Source organism: Heterodontus francisci, chromosome 11 (assembly GCF_036365525.1).
Source record: "Heterodontus francisci isolate sHetFra1 chromosome 11, sHetFra1.hap1, whole genome shotgun sequence".
Lineage (NCBI taxonomy): Eukaryota > Metazoa > Chordata > Chondrichthyes > Heterodontiformes > Heterodontidae > Heterodontus > Heterodontus francisci.
The window spans coordinates 109,225,791-109,241,027 of NC_090381.1; the positions used below are offsets into that span (position 1 = coordinate 109,225,791).

At 41.2% G+C, this 15,237-nt stretch overlaps 1 protein-coding gene across 1 annotated transcript in view; it reads right to left on the reverse strand.

The window, feature by feature from the left end:
- prkci (protein kinase C, iota) overlaps positions 1-15,237 on the reverse strand; it is a 148,725-nt gene that overhangs the window by 87,834 nt on the left and 45,654 nt on the right. The window lies entirely within an intron of this gene.

Below are 15,237 nucleotides of genomic sequence, written 5' to 3' on the forward strand. Positions count from 1 at the left end.
CTGGTTCATTCCTCAAGGCAATGCCTTGACCAATCAAGAGTCAAACTGCCTGATTTAAATTTCAAATTAAGCTTGGCAGTTAACTGTCAGTCACCATAAACTGGTGCATTCTCCATGGCAACGCCTCTACCAGAGTCCACTTGCCAACCAATCAGCACTCTCTTCTCATTTGGTATAAAGTTGTTGCTTTCCTTTACATTGGCATTCTTGCGGATTGTCCTGATAAGTGCAAGACAACAAGCTTCGACAACATGTCTCTACTTTCAGCAATACTCAAGTTCTGCACTACCAAATGACGATGTTATTTCTCTTATTTCACGAGAAAAACACAACAGACATTTGCCAAGGAACTCGGGCTTTTTATTAAAGGTAAAAACAGCATAAGAAACAGGGGAAAGGCAGCAGTTGAAAGATGGCTCCGTATGAAAAAGGACTCATTTCTGAACTTTTATAAAAAGTAACAATATGTGTCAAGATATGGGAGTACATGGGGATATTCTTCAGGGCTACTTTTCAAAGAACACTCCACCATACCCCCATCTCCCACAACACACAAAAACCCAACACATCTGAGATCACCCCAACCACTGACGTGTGCTAGCAGATGCACTTTGTTTACCTTTACCGTCTCTCTGTGACTTATAGAGTCACAGAGAGATACAGCACTGAAACAGGCCCTTCAGCCCACCGAGTCTGTGCCGACCAACAACCACCCATTTATACTAATCCTACATTAATCCCCATATTCCCTACCACATCCCCACCATTCTTCTACCACCTACCTACACTCGGGGCAATTTACAATGGCCAATTTACCTATCAACCTGCAAGTCTTTGGCTGTGGGAGGAAACCAGAGCACCCGGCGGAAACCCATGCGGTCACAGGGAGAACTTGCAAACTCCGCACAGGCAGCACCCAGAACTGAACCCGGGCCGCTGGAGCTGTGAAGCTGCGGTGCTAACCACTGGACCACATGTTGAGTTTTCTTTTAGTGTAGTCTCATTCCTACAGATTTTATTTGTTGTTGGATATTTTAAAAAATGTTACAATATACATTTTTAAAAAAACTTTTCATTTGTGCTTCTTTTTTCTCTCTTAATCCAATCTTTCCCCCTCTTTTACTGTACCTGATTTGACAATTCAATCACTCAATTTACACTTGCTTTTCAATTGTGTGCTGTTAATTTCACAATCCTTTAATCTGACTGGTTAAGGAGATACCCACAACATAAAAGCAAAATACTGCAGATGCTGGAAATCTGAAATAAAAACAGAACATACTGAAAATATTTAGCAGGTCTGGCAGCAGCTGCGGAGAGAGAGAGAAAGAGAATTAACATTTCAGCTCTGTAACCTTTCATCGGTTCTGGTGAAAAGACCTAAATAGTTAACTCTGTTTCTCTCTCCACAGATGCTGCCAGACTTGCTGCGTATTTCCAGCATTTTCTGTTTTTATTTTATATCATGTTATATAACGAGACACCCTAAAGCCTGGCTACCCGACCCAAACCTGACTACATGTGTCAGGTTCAGACTGGGCCAGGTCTATATTCCGAGTCCAGCATTCGGGGTCGGGTCGGGCTGGACAGTGCTGCTCCGGGAAGTCACGGGATCAGGCTTACCCATGATTCCCCACAACTCCATCGGCAGGAATAGCCTGCTGCCAGGGTCAGGAGTGAAATAAAATTAAAGGACTCAGGCCCGGGTTGGCTGTGGTCGGGTTGGGTTTTCATTTTATACCCGAGCTAGGATTTAAGACACCCACTTGTTTGCCCTATTTACTCAGGTCCCAGATGTCTGGTTTCCGTCATTGCAACGTTATCAGCTGGCACTTCCAGCAACTTACAGCACACGATATCATTGAGATTAAACAAGCAAGGTAAGTCTAACTAGCAGCAGATGCATTTGTTGTCCTGCTACAGCAAATTATGGGCCACCATGTTTGATGAATTAATGCCAGTGTGATCACTATAGCCACTTAGGCATAAGAGAATAGTACTGGAGGGCTCAGAATAAGTAAAATAATAAATTGCTCAGCAAGTTGCTGAGGATAACATTTCAACTGACTTATTCCAGGAACTTAATTGAAATCTTCATCCTCAATTAAATACAAAGTAAGTGTTTTGACAGCCAGGTATTTTCAGATTTTGCCTGACTAATAATAATATTATATATTGGGTTTGCCCACTAAGCACAGATTGCAACCACTAAGATGGCTAGGAATTGCACACAGTTTGAAAGACAACCCTTAACACCGATTTATACATTTATACTATTTTGTAGGCTCAAAATAAATCAAATTTAACCCGACCTGGACATTCTATCCATAGATACCCCGACCCATTCCTACACGTTATTAGATCGGAGCCACTGCTCCTAAATGCATACCTGTAAGATAACTTGTTGCTCCATTCTGGCTCAGGTCCCAGTACCTTGGATGCATATCAGACACTGGCCCTTCCAAGTGCCACTATGCTAGATGTGGCACATTTTAATTTTTATTCTGAACGTGAACTCACCACTGGAGGATCAGGAGCACAAGAACCTAATTTGTGGCTTTCATTGCCATCGCAGCAAATTCCAGGCCACTAATATTCTTTATCAGGTGTTACCTAATTAATTTTTTAGAAGAATTTTTTTCAATTTCTGTCTGTGGCAGAGAATTCTACATTCTAATTATTCAATATATAAATATTTTTTTTTCTATCATCTCAATTTTTGTACCATCTTAATGTCTCATTGACCAATGAAACAATATCACTATACCTTGATGACCTCTATTACTTTGCCCTTAACCTTTCTAGGCATAGTGAAACAATTCCTAGCTTCTCAAGTCTCCCTTCCTAAATGTAACTCTTCATCCCTCTTCATTATGAATCTATGCTGCAACTTTTCCAATCATTATATTCCTCCTATAACAGTCTGCCAAATGCTTCCAATTGAACTCTGACTAGTGTCTGCAACCTATAGGGTACACTTCAGTAACTCACCAAACTGAAGTACCAGCCCTGCAACATCTACCACCAAGAGGCCAAAAGCCGCAACTTCATGGGAACGCAATCACCAGCGAATTCTCATCCAAGTTGCACACTATCCTTGCCTTGGACACATACGAACAGTCCTTAATTGCTACTCGGTCAAAACTCTGGAATTCCCTACCAAACAGCATTGTGGGAACACCATCACGATAAGGACTAAAGCGGTTCAATAAGGCAGCCCAGCGCCACCTTCTAAAGAACACCAGGAATAGGTAATAAATGTTGCCTTGCTTGCAGCGCCCACATACCAAGAACAATTTTTTTTAATGACCCTCCTGTTTTGTATTCTTTGCTTATAGATACAAAACTAAGGATTCAGTTTACCATTAGCAGATATTTTTGCAACGATTTTTCTTCCAAAGAAGTCATTTATAATAAATGTGGTTGCCTACAGAAAAGAATAGGAACCTAAACATATGAAAGCAAGTGGCACCAGTAGCACTGTCCAAAGGATTCAGTGCTTTTGGATGATAACGCTTCAGGACTAAGAGGTCAAGACTGGACTTATTTTCAAGTATGCTCTCAGATAGTTTTCAAAATATGACTGTTCTCTTTTATTACTGCCTCGGATTTTACAGGGGTAATGACACAAAACTGTCAACATTCACCACCATTATTCCACTGAAACTGACAGCAACTTTGGGAGTCCACACATGCGCACACAACACATCTGGAAGTTGTTGTCAGTGATTCTACACTCCTCTAGACGGTGCGCTGTTGCGGCCCTCTCTGGGACTGCAATCCCTAAGCAGTCGGTGAATTGATGAGAACTCCAACTTTTAGACTTCTCGTCTCGCTGTATAAACTGGAAAAAGTTGCGCCTTGGTCAATGAGGTGTAACTGGGTTTTTAATGGCACAGTAATTTCATAACTACTGCTAAACAGAGTCACTGGCCTTGAAAAACTTATTTTATATTTGTGGAATATCAGATTTCCCCATATAAAATTCTATATATTTTTAAAATATAAAAAAGCTTAAATTGTATTATTTTAGCTCCTATCTTAATTCATAATCATTTATTTCACTATCTGAAAATTTACATTAAAAGTGAAGGCATTCGGTGCTTTTAACTTCCTAGTTTGCTGTCTATGAGAATACTTCAATGTGATTGGCTGCTTAACCTCTTGCTGATATCCCTGGCTGGATGCCTAGAGATTTACTTGACTTGGCACCAGATTTAAACTACTGTCAAGAAAGGGGAAAACCACACTGCAGATCGCTAGATCTATATGGGCAGCTTTCTTCGGCGTCAACTGCTTTGTCTCTGACCGCAAAATCCAGGTCATTAACTCATATTGGGGTTTATTCTCACCGGTGCTGACAGCATCCTTGTGGGCATGCTTCATTTTTGAGCCCAGATGGTCAATGTCAGTGGGCTATTTACCTATGATCGGCATCATAACTAAACCAAATGCTGTCCTCACCCAAAATACATTACAACTTCCAGCAGACATCATTCAATAGTGATTGAGCAACTTTAGCTGAAGTTTTCTCTCCTTCTCCAAGGAGACCGACACCAGTTGCAGCAGGCCTTCCATCACCTCAACTGATTCAGGCAGTAGGTCCTTCCTGGTCTGCACAGCTTTGTTACATATTGGGCAGCAAATTTATGAAAGGAGCTTGAAATTTTCATTTTGCATAGTGAGGGAGTTGAGTCATGCAAATGAAAACATTTTTTGGCATTTAGATGTGGCTCCAAATGAGAAATCAGGTCTACAGTGGATATATGTTCAAGATTTTCATACATACAGCGAGGGGTGAATTTAGTACACATTCAGGAGACAATAATATAAAATTGAGAAAGACTGAGGTAAACTCTAATCAACATAATATAAAATAGTGACACGCTGAGGTTAAACATAGCCAATATAATATAAAAGAGAGACACAGAACTAAAATATCCTTAAAATAGAGAGAGTCTGAGGTGATGATGGGGGGGGGGGGGGTGGATGAGATAATGGAGTTGTTAAGTATGGCAAAATAGCAGGGACAATTATTTGACACAGTACATCTGTTACTGCTTATGAGTTGTGTTAATGAAAACTTTTTGGTGTTTAGATTTGGCTACGAACGAGAGATCACATCTACAGTGGATGCGTTCAAGGTTTTCACACGCACAGTGAGAGGTGAAAAAGGGAAGGGGCGTAACTGAAATTTAATGCAATAAAAGTGAATCCTTTCCAGGACTTAAAAAAAAAAAGTTTTTGGAATGTTACCACGTCGACTCCTACATTGTCACGTCCTTGCGTCTGCCAATGGTTGGTGGCGGAGTTAGCAGAGAACAAAGACAGTGGGAGGTAAGGGGAACTCAACTACAAGGTTACCCTGGCTGGAGAGACTGTTTCCGTGAAAGATAGGATGAGATTGATGGGAGGGATGGGGATGGCAAGAGCAGGATAGAGATGGCATGGGAAGGATGGAAGGAATGGGATGGCATGGAATGGGGATGGCATGGGAGGGAGGGGTAAATGAGATGATGGAATTGGTTAAGTGCAGCTAAATGGTGGGGACAATTATTTGATACAGCAGACCTGATATTGGCTATATTCAACCTCAGTCTCTCTCTATTCACAAGGTAAGACTTTTGACAAAATTTGTATTTATATTCCTAGGCCTGTTGTTACAGATGGGCAGCTTTATGTAGCATTTACCAGAGTGAGAAGTTTTGATTTTGTTAAAGTCTTTTGTGAAAGAATAACCAGTAATCCTTTATTTAAAGAAGTTCTGTTGCAATAAAGACTTAATTGCACCACTAGTATTTTGCAGGCCTCTGCTTGTTTAATCATAATATGCACAGCCATACTGGCAGTTAAAGGGCACAATTTTTCCAGAGACCAGCAGTTTGAATGATATCCTTTCGTGAAAGTAACTTTTCCCCAAAGCTTTATTAAAGCTTCATGCAAAGAATAAAATATTTACTACATGAAACCTTAATTGACACAAGAACAAAGTGTCACTTCCAACAGAAATAATTCAAATATTCAAACCCTTGGTTAGCATGTGAAAAGATGTGGCATCTTCAGACAATGAAAATGTGTAGAAAGTCAAGTCCCAAATGAAGAATGAGCATTTATACAACAGCAATTAGAAAGGAAAAAAAAGTTACTCGATACAACAACTTGTATCCATATAGCACTTTAAAGTAATAAAACGTACCAGGGCGCTTCATAGGAACATTATAAAGCAAAATTTGACACTGAGTCACAGAAAGAGATATTAGGGAAGATGCCTAAAATCTTGGTCAAAGAGGTAGGTTTTAAGGAACATCTTAAAAGGAGAGGCAGAGATCTGAAGAGGTTTGGGAGGGAATTCCAGACCTTAGGGCAAAGGCAGCTAAAGGCACAGCCGCCACTGACGCAGCAGTTAAAACTGGGGATTCTCAAGCAGCCAGAATCAGATATGAGGTTGTTGGACTGGAGCAGATTAGAAAGATTAGAAGGGGCAAGGCCTGAGGTTTTATTGTACCAAATGTTACGTGTTGATTCTAGGGTGAGGACAAAGTTTCATTGTTTCAATTATTTCTTCAGTTGGATTTTCTTTAGTTGATGGACACATTTTAAAAATGGGACTTGAAAACAAGGATGAGAACTTTAAAATCAAGGCTTTGTTTAATCAGGAGCTAATGTAAGTCAGCAAGCACAAGGGCACTGGATGAATGGGATGTGGTGCGAGTGAGGAACAGGGAAGATTTTTGAATGGCCTTAAGTTTACAGAGTATAATGTGGAAGTCACATGGGAGGAACACAGGAATGCACTGGAATGGCGGTATTTTTGGATGATGTCGCCGAGGGGCAGCCTGTAGATGAGAGATAGGAGGGCGCCGAGCCGAGGATAGATCCTTGGGCAAAGGACATTGATAGGAATATCAAGATGAACAGCAAACAGCCAAATCCACTTCAGAATGTCATTGGCACCAGCAACGTTCCTGCCAAGTTGTGCACATGCACAGTCATACAACAGCCTGGAAGCTATCATGCAGGCCCTGCTCTAGGTTAAATACCACACATGCTCAATGCAAAAAAATTCAAAGGTACCATGCATTGAAAAAAATTGGCCATGAACAAGAATGAAACTTTACAGGGAACATTGAGCATCAATCACATGATATGCACGGTCAAAAGAAGTGCAGATTACCATACATTTTGATGGTGGATCAAATCACAATCACAGAATTTTTTTTTTTTTAAAGAGATACAGCACTGAAACAGGCCCTTTGGCCCACCGAGTCTGTGCCGACCATCAACCACCCATTTATACTAATCCTATACTAATTCCATATTCCTACCACATCCCCACCAGTCCCTATATTTCCCTACCACCTACCTATCCTAGGGGTAATTTATAATGGCCAATTTACCTATCAACCTGCAAGTCTTTGGCATGTGGGAGGAAACCGGAGCACCCGGAGGAAACCCACGCAGACACAGGGAGAACTTGCATACTCCACACAGGCAGTACCCGGAATTGAACCCGGGTCGCTGGAGCTGTGAGGCTGCGGTGCTAACCACTGCGCCACTGTGCCGCCCGAATTGTTACAGGGCAGAAGGCGGCCATTCGGCCCATCGCGTCTGCGCCAGCTCTCTAAATGAGCAATTCACCTAATGCCATTCCCCCGCCTTCTCCCCATAACCCTGCACATCTTTGTGCATCTAGCATCAAGAAACACAGCTTCTCCTCCTTCCCCTTCATAAATTCCCAAGACAAGGTCACAGTTTTACTATTCCTAAAATCTGGAATCCCACATAATAAAAATGAAATTTGGCTTCTTCAGTCACGATAAACCAATGTCCCTATCAAGGTAGCTTGTAAAAGTAGAAAGGTAAATCTGACCCACAATTCAAACCCAAACAGAATATACACCTACAGAAAACAGTAAGTACAGGTTTTTACATACCTGGCATACTGCAGGATCTGTTGCACTGCCCTCGTTTCACCTATCGTCACAGGCAAAGTGTTTTCATAATTAGCATCTAAATACACAACGTACTAGGGATATTTACACATTATTTATTCATGTCGCTGCATGTGAGCCACAGCTAAATACTGCAACAATTTCATTGCTCACTTATGCCATGTACGGTGCAGTCTAACCTTTAGCAACAGCCCTGTATGTGAACTAGTTGTTGCAGGTACTCCTTGGAAGGTGATTGTTCTTTAAACTGCTGTGGGTAATGAACTACCAAGCACAAACAAACTGCTGCCTTTGGCCTACATTTTTCCTGGCCACAGGCAGCCTGAGCAATCAGCCCAGCTTTCAACCTCTCTGTGCAGAGCAGGAATGTGCACTTTTCATTGCTCGTCTGCACCAAACTTCAAGACATTGAGGAAGGCTAACATCAGCAAATTCAAGTACCAAACTCAACTTACAACAACTTTGCATTTGCTGTTAGTTCTCCATTACTGGTGGTGTTCAGAAATCCATTTGCAGTCTAAAGGTGAGAAAATTCTAGGGCACTGGCAGCATAGAAGTATGGAATGATTTTGGTGAGGTAATTATGATGTAAAACAAACAACTTGTATTTATACAGCGCCTTCATCATAGGAAAACGTCCCAAGGTGCTTCACAGGAGTGATTATCGAACACTGAACCATAGGAGGAGATATTAGGACAGACGACCAAAAGCTTGGTTAAAGAGAGGCATTTTAAGGAGTGTATGGAGGGAGAGAGAGGAAGAGGTAGACAGGTTTAGACAGGTTTAAGAAGAAAATTCCACAGCTTATGTCCTAGGCAGCTAATGGCACTGTCACCAATGGTGCAACGATAAAAATCAGGGGGATGCGTAAAATGCCAAAAAGGGAGGGACGGAAGAGAAAATGGGGAGGAGGGAGGGGATGAATGGGTGTGTATGAACAAATGGTGTTCGAGTTTTAGTTATGAATGCTACCATTGAAACAAGGTAACAGTGGACTATACCTTTGTCTTGTAACAGGAAGACGAAAAAGCATCACTCAATTAAGAGTTAGCAACTAGGAGTAGAAAGATGTAAAATATATAGGGCTTTCAAGGAATGACTTGAAAGGTAGAACTAACTTTAGCTCTCCAAAATATTTCTGCACCAACACTTAATACTGCCTCCCCTTCAAACTGATTGAAGGCAGTTGTCAAATTTAAACATTGAATCCCATCACACTCAGATTACCCACCAAGGAGATTTCTACAGTTACCTTTTTTGGCTGAAACTGTTGAAAAGCTAAGTGCACGTCTGAGTAAAGTCTTTCCAACAGTTAGAAGTTGTTGCAAGTGCTAACTATCTAAAGCTGTCTTTATGCTCATAACTGTAGCTGGTAGGAAAGCATCACTTTATCCCCACCCTTGTGTGATGTTGCCAACATAAGCTACCCAAACTAAAGATAAATCCCTCTTCACAATCAACAGGCTTTTTAAACTCAGGGCTGCTAGCACCAAATTACTTCTTATCCTCCCCTCATTCAACCTTCTGTGGCATCCTGCACGGCGGCTCGATAGAAAACAAAGACCAGTTAGTTTACTCCTCAGTGTCTGCGTACTGTGCATATATCATAAATTTGAGCACAATTGACTCAAGATTCTTCATTTATTCCAAAGGAAAATAATGAACAAATCATGAAAATCATGCCCCAAATTTCTGATAACCTGACCATGCTCCTATTCCTGGGCGTTGAAGAGGAAAATCTACTTCTGAATCTTTCACTTTTTCTTGCAGATGTCTTTCAATGCTTCTAAAAAATGAATAGAGTTAAAGAATCCACCAATTGCCAATATTTTCAAGTTTTGCACAAGTCTTCATTCCTACATTTCCACAAACTACAGTATGATTCAGGAGTGAAGAGCGATGGTCAGCGTTTTCAAAATCTATTTGTAGGTCTCTGCCGTACTGCTCCACCCCACCACCCATAACCCCTTCAACAGTGATATGGTTGAAATTCAAACTATAATCTGTGGAGAGCTTCAGGACAAACTAACAGAGCCTTATGATAAGGTTATGGAAGACAATGGAAACACAGAAAATCCTAGTCAACTTTCAAATGCTGGAAAACACAGCTATGGGGCAGTATGGGGAAAAAAGTGCAAATAACTGGGTAAATGTCTTGAAACAGATCCTTTATCATAGTGGCAGCACTGACACCTATGTTGGGTGGAGGTCAGTGCAGTCGGTCTCATTACGGCACAGGAGGAGGCTATTCAGGCCATCAAGTCGATGCTGGCTCTCTGCAGAGCAAACCAATCAGCCCCATACCCCAGTTCCATCCCTTAGTCCTGCAAGTTTATTTCGCTCAAGTAGCTGTCCAATGTCCTTTTGAAATCATTCATTGTCTCCATTTCCATAACCCTCATAGGCAGTGTGTTTCAGGTCATTACCACTCACTACTTAAAAGTTCGTCCTCATATCCCCCCTGCATCACTTGCCCAAAACCTTAAATCTGTGTCCCCCTCAACCTTGTCCCAAAAAAGGTTCTTCACATTCCCCCTGCATCTCTTGCCCCAAAATCTTAAAGCCAATGGTAACAGCTTTACTTCAACTACCTAATCCAAATCTATCATAATCTTGTACACCTCTATCAAATCTCCACTCAATCTCCTTAATCCAAGGAGAACAACGCAAACTTCTCCAATATAACCTTGTAGCTAAAATCCCTGATGCCTGGAACCATTCTGGTAAATCTCCTCTGCATTCTCTCAAGGACCCGCACATTCTTCCTGAAGTGTGGCGACCAGAACTGGATACAATACTCTAGCTGTGGCCTAACCAGAGCTTTATTGGGGTAGAGCATAACTTCCCTACTTTTGTACTCAATACCTCTATTTATGAAGCCTAAAATCCTATATGCTTTACTAACTACTCTCTCAGTATGACCTGTCACTTTCAAAAATCTGTGCCCATGAAGCCCCAGGTCCCTCTGCCCATGCACACTCTTTGGAACTGTGCCATTAAGTCTATATTGCTTCTCCCTATCTCTTCTGCCAAAATGCACACATCTCTGCATTAGAATTCCATCTGCCACTCATTTGCCCATTCTGCTAGCCTAGCTACGTCCTGCTGCAGTCACTTGGTATCATCCTCAATGTCTGCCACACCTCCAGGTTTGGTATCATTGGCAAATTTTGAAATGTTACTCTCCAACATCCAAGTCCTTTATAAAATAAAAAAAAGTGATCCTAACTCTGAGCCTTGGGGAACACTGTCTACCATCCTCCAGTCTGAAAAGAACCATTACCACGATTTGCTGTTTTCTGTCCTTAAGCCAATTTTTTTTAAAATCCAAGCTGACACTGACCCTCCTATTACAGGAGCCTCAATTTTGTTAACCAACCTTTTATGTAGTACTGTCAAACACTTTCTTAAAATCCATATAGACAACATCCACTGCTTTCCCTTCATCAACCTTCTGTTACTTCATCCAAAAAATTCAATTAGATTTATCGAGAAGTTGATTTTTCACACAAACTTAAGTTTTAAAATACTCCTCAGAATGAATGTCAAATTCAAGCCAAAAAGCTGAGTCACTCAGAGGAAATGGAGGAAGGGTGTTCTCAAGACACGAACTCAAAACTAGCCTAAAAGATGGTCAATGTTAAAAATGTTCTACTTGCACACGAACTGTAATGACCAAGCTTTCTTGAACCACTAGATATACCCAGCTAATAGAATATATAAAATTATCAAAAATCTGTAGCAAACTGGAGATTTGAGTATCTAACTTTCCTCAGCATAGAATAGAGGTGCTGAACACATAACTGCAATATGCATGGATGATGAGTGCAGGGAGTAAGTACCTTCACCAGCCTGCATAGTATTTCAAAAAAGCTATAATCATATACTAAATTTACCTTGCAGAGTTTCCAATGATGGCAGCCAACTTCAATAGTGGGATTTACAAAATAAAGACAGCAGCTTTACTGAACAGCCTCAGCCCACCCCAAGTTCTGGTTTTCTTCAACATTGGCATATCAAACCAGAAGAGCAATAGAAATACCTCAACTGCATTCCTTTTCTGATCAAAGTGTTAAGAGTGCTTCCTTTTTTTTGTTAAATTATGAGAATTTGTGTTTTAAAACTGAAAAGATTCCATAGATGCTGGAACTTTGTGTGTGTGTTTTTTTTAAAAAAGAGGTCATCTGAAGGTCTTTGGGCTAAGCTTGTAAACAACAGTTCCTGGAAGAATCAAGGAGTGCTAAAAACAAGCCCTTACTGGAAGGCACCTGTCTTCAGATAATTACTCAGCAGGGGTTTTCTTTGACTTGGGGATAGATGTTTACCGAGAAGTGACAGATCAAGATTTATAGGGGTCAGGATGCTTGACTCTTGTGAATTTGTTTTTGGTTTCGCTTTAGACAGGCAGTTGGGATATGGACAATGGTTTGAAAAGGCGTTAAAGAATTAACCTGCGAAGGACAAGCCCAACTCGGCCTGTTCCAGCTCTTTGAAAAGCCTGCCAGTTTTCCATCTCTTTGGGAAGCTCTGAGAAGAAAGTTTAAGAAACTATCTGAAACCCCTGTTGCTGCATTTTTCCTTGAAAGCCTGCTCATGCTGATCGTCAACATTGCCAGTTAAGAACTGTTCTAGGAAGTTCCCAGTGACAGCCATCTACGTGTACTTGGGATGCCAAACCAAAACAAAGAACATCTGACATCTTTCCATATCTTCTCTTTTTTTTCAAGAATTAGCAAGTATTTGGCCAAAACATTCTTTTTGTCCGTTTTTTGTAATAGCGCTCTGAAGAGTAAATCTGTATTTTTTTTTTTCAGTTAACCGGTGTCTGTGCACGCTTGAGAGAGAGGCGCTAAGATAAAAAGGGAACTTTTATATTTCAATCTGTGTTTATGCTTTGCTTCATTGCTAGCTAAGACTTGTATTATAATAAACTGATAATTTTGTTGCTTATTAAAGAAACCTGGTAGGTGTGTTTTATTCTGGGGAAAATAGAGTCTATGATTGACCATCAGTAACTGGGACAACATTTAAATATATGTTGTGTCCTGCGGAGAAGTGGAACTAGAAAAACAGTGCACTCTTCCCGCCTCTGTCATAACAAAAGAACGTTTAGCACATTCACACAGACCAACCATGTGGTTTTCATATTGCTGCCTTTCAACAAAAGTCTAGTCGGTAGAAAAGAAAGCTGCAATTGACGACTTTTAAACAGCTGTACGTGTACACGTGCAATTAGTAGTGTTTCTGCTATATCATTAAATTCACTCAGTGTAAAAAGTATAAATTTCACAACATGAACAACCAAGACTTACAGAACCTCAAGAAAGAAACAGACTTGCATTTATAGTACGATACAACATCTATCGAAAGCTTTGTACGGTAAATGACAAAGAAATTTTATTTATTCATTCACAGGGTGTGGACGTCACTGGCAAGGCCAACATTTATGCCCACCGTTAATTTCATTTGAAAAGGTGATGAACAATCTTGAACCGCCACAGTCCATCATAGCGGTTTCGTTACCCATGTGGCTTGCTAGGCCATTTCAGCGGGCAGTTAAGAGTCAACCACATTGCTACGGGCCTTCTTTGGCCTCCTTGCTCCTTGTCTCGAGAGACAATGGGTAAGCGCCTGGAGGTGGTCAGTGGTTTGTGGAGCAGTGCCTGGAGTGGCGATAAAGGCCAATTCTAGAGTGACAGACTCTTCCACAGGCGCTGCAGATAAAATTGGTTGTCAGGGCAGTTAAGACAGTTACCTCTCTCCTCGCGCTTGTCTTTTTTCCTGCCAACAGCTAAATCTGTTTGACTTGCCACTCTTTAGCCCCATCTTTATGGCTGTCCGCCAGCTCTATGGGTCTAGAGTCACATATAAACCACACTGCGCAAGGAACGCAGATTTCCTTCCCTAAAAAGGACATTAGTGAACCCGTTGAGTTCTTACAACAATCCTGTAATTTCATGATCACCATTACTGATACTAACTGTTTATTACAGAGGTATTTAATTAACTGAATTTAAAACCCCCAACTGCCATGGTGGGATCTGAACTAAGATCTCTGGACTATTAGTCCAGGGCTCTGGTTTACTAGTCCAGTAACATAATCACTATGCTACCATACCCAGTGTAATAACTCTTGTTAGGTGGGAAAATGTTGCAATAACTTTGATGGACTTGAACTCGACTCTTTCAGTGAAACTGACTCTTTGGAGGAAATATCTACCAGAAGCTGTTGAAGCCTGGACGGAATGTTTTTAGTCATGACCATGATAAGGAAAATCATCTTGGATTGGGTCTTAATGAGTAATACCTACACTATCATTGCATTGCACATTTTATTCTTGCATTTTACTATGATACCTTATTGTTGGAATTACAACTGATAAGTTATGACAATTATAGATTTTCAGGTAGTCTGGTGAAATTGTCATGTCAAAAAATAATAGCTGATACTACTGTGCTTTGCTTTTGTTCATTCCAGAAAGTAGTGCAAACCACGCATCAAGTTTCACTAACAGATGGAATAGGGTGATTTATACACAAATATAAAGGGCAAAAAATTATAACTATGTATATTTTTAAACTGGAGGGGCATCTGACAATTAAATGTTGAAAGTTCCCAAAAATCAACAGTATGATTTGGATCATATTACACACCAACACTTAAGGTTTTTTCTTAATTCTTTCATGGGATGTGGGAATCCTGGCTCGGCCAGCAATTGTTGCCCATCCCTAAATGACCCTGAGAAGGTGGTGGTGAGCTGACTTCTTGAACCACTGCAGTCCAGGTGGTGTCGGTACACCCACTGTGACGTTAGGAAGGGAGTTCCAGGATTTTGACCCAACAACAGTGAAGGAACAGTGATATCAATGGTGTGTGACTTGGAGGGGAACTTGCAGATGGTGGTGTTCCCATGCATTTGCTGCCCTTGTCCTTCTAGTTGGTAGAGGTCGCGGGTTTGGAAGGTGCTGTCTAAGCAGCCTTGGTGAGTTGCTGCAGTGCATCTTGTAGACGGTACACACTGCTGCCACTGTGCATCGGTGGTGGAGGAAGTGAAAGTTTGTGGATGGAGTGCCAATCAAGCAGCCTGCTTTGTCCAGGATGGTGTCGAGCTGCTTGAGTGTTGTTGGAGTTGCACCCATCCAGGCAAGTGGAGAGTATTCCATCACACTCCTGACTTGTGCCTTGTGGATGGTGGACAGGCTTTGGGAAGTCAGGAGGTGGGTTAGTCGCCGCACGATTTGCAGCTTCTGACCTTCTCTTATAGCCACAGTATTTATATGGCT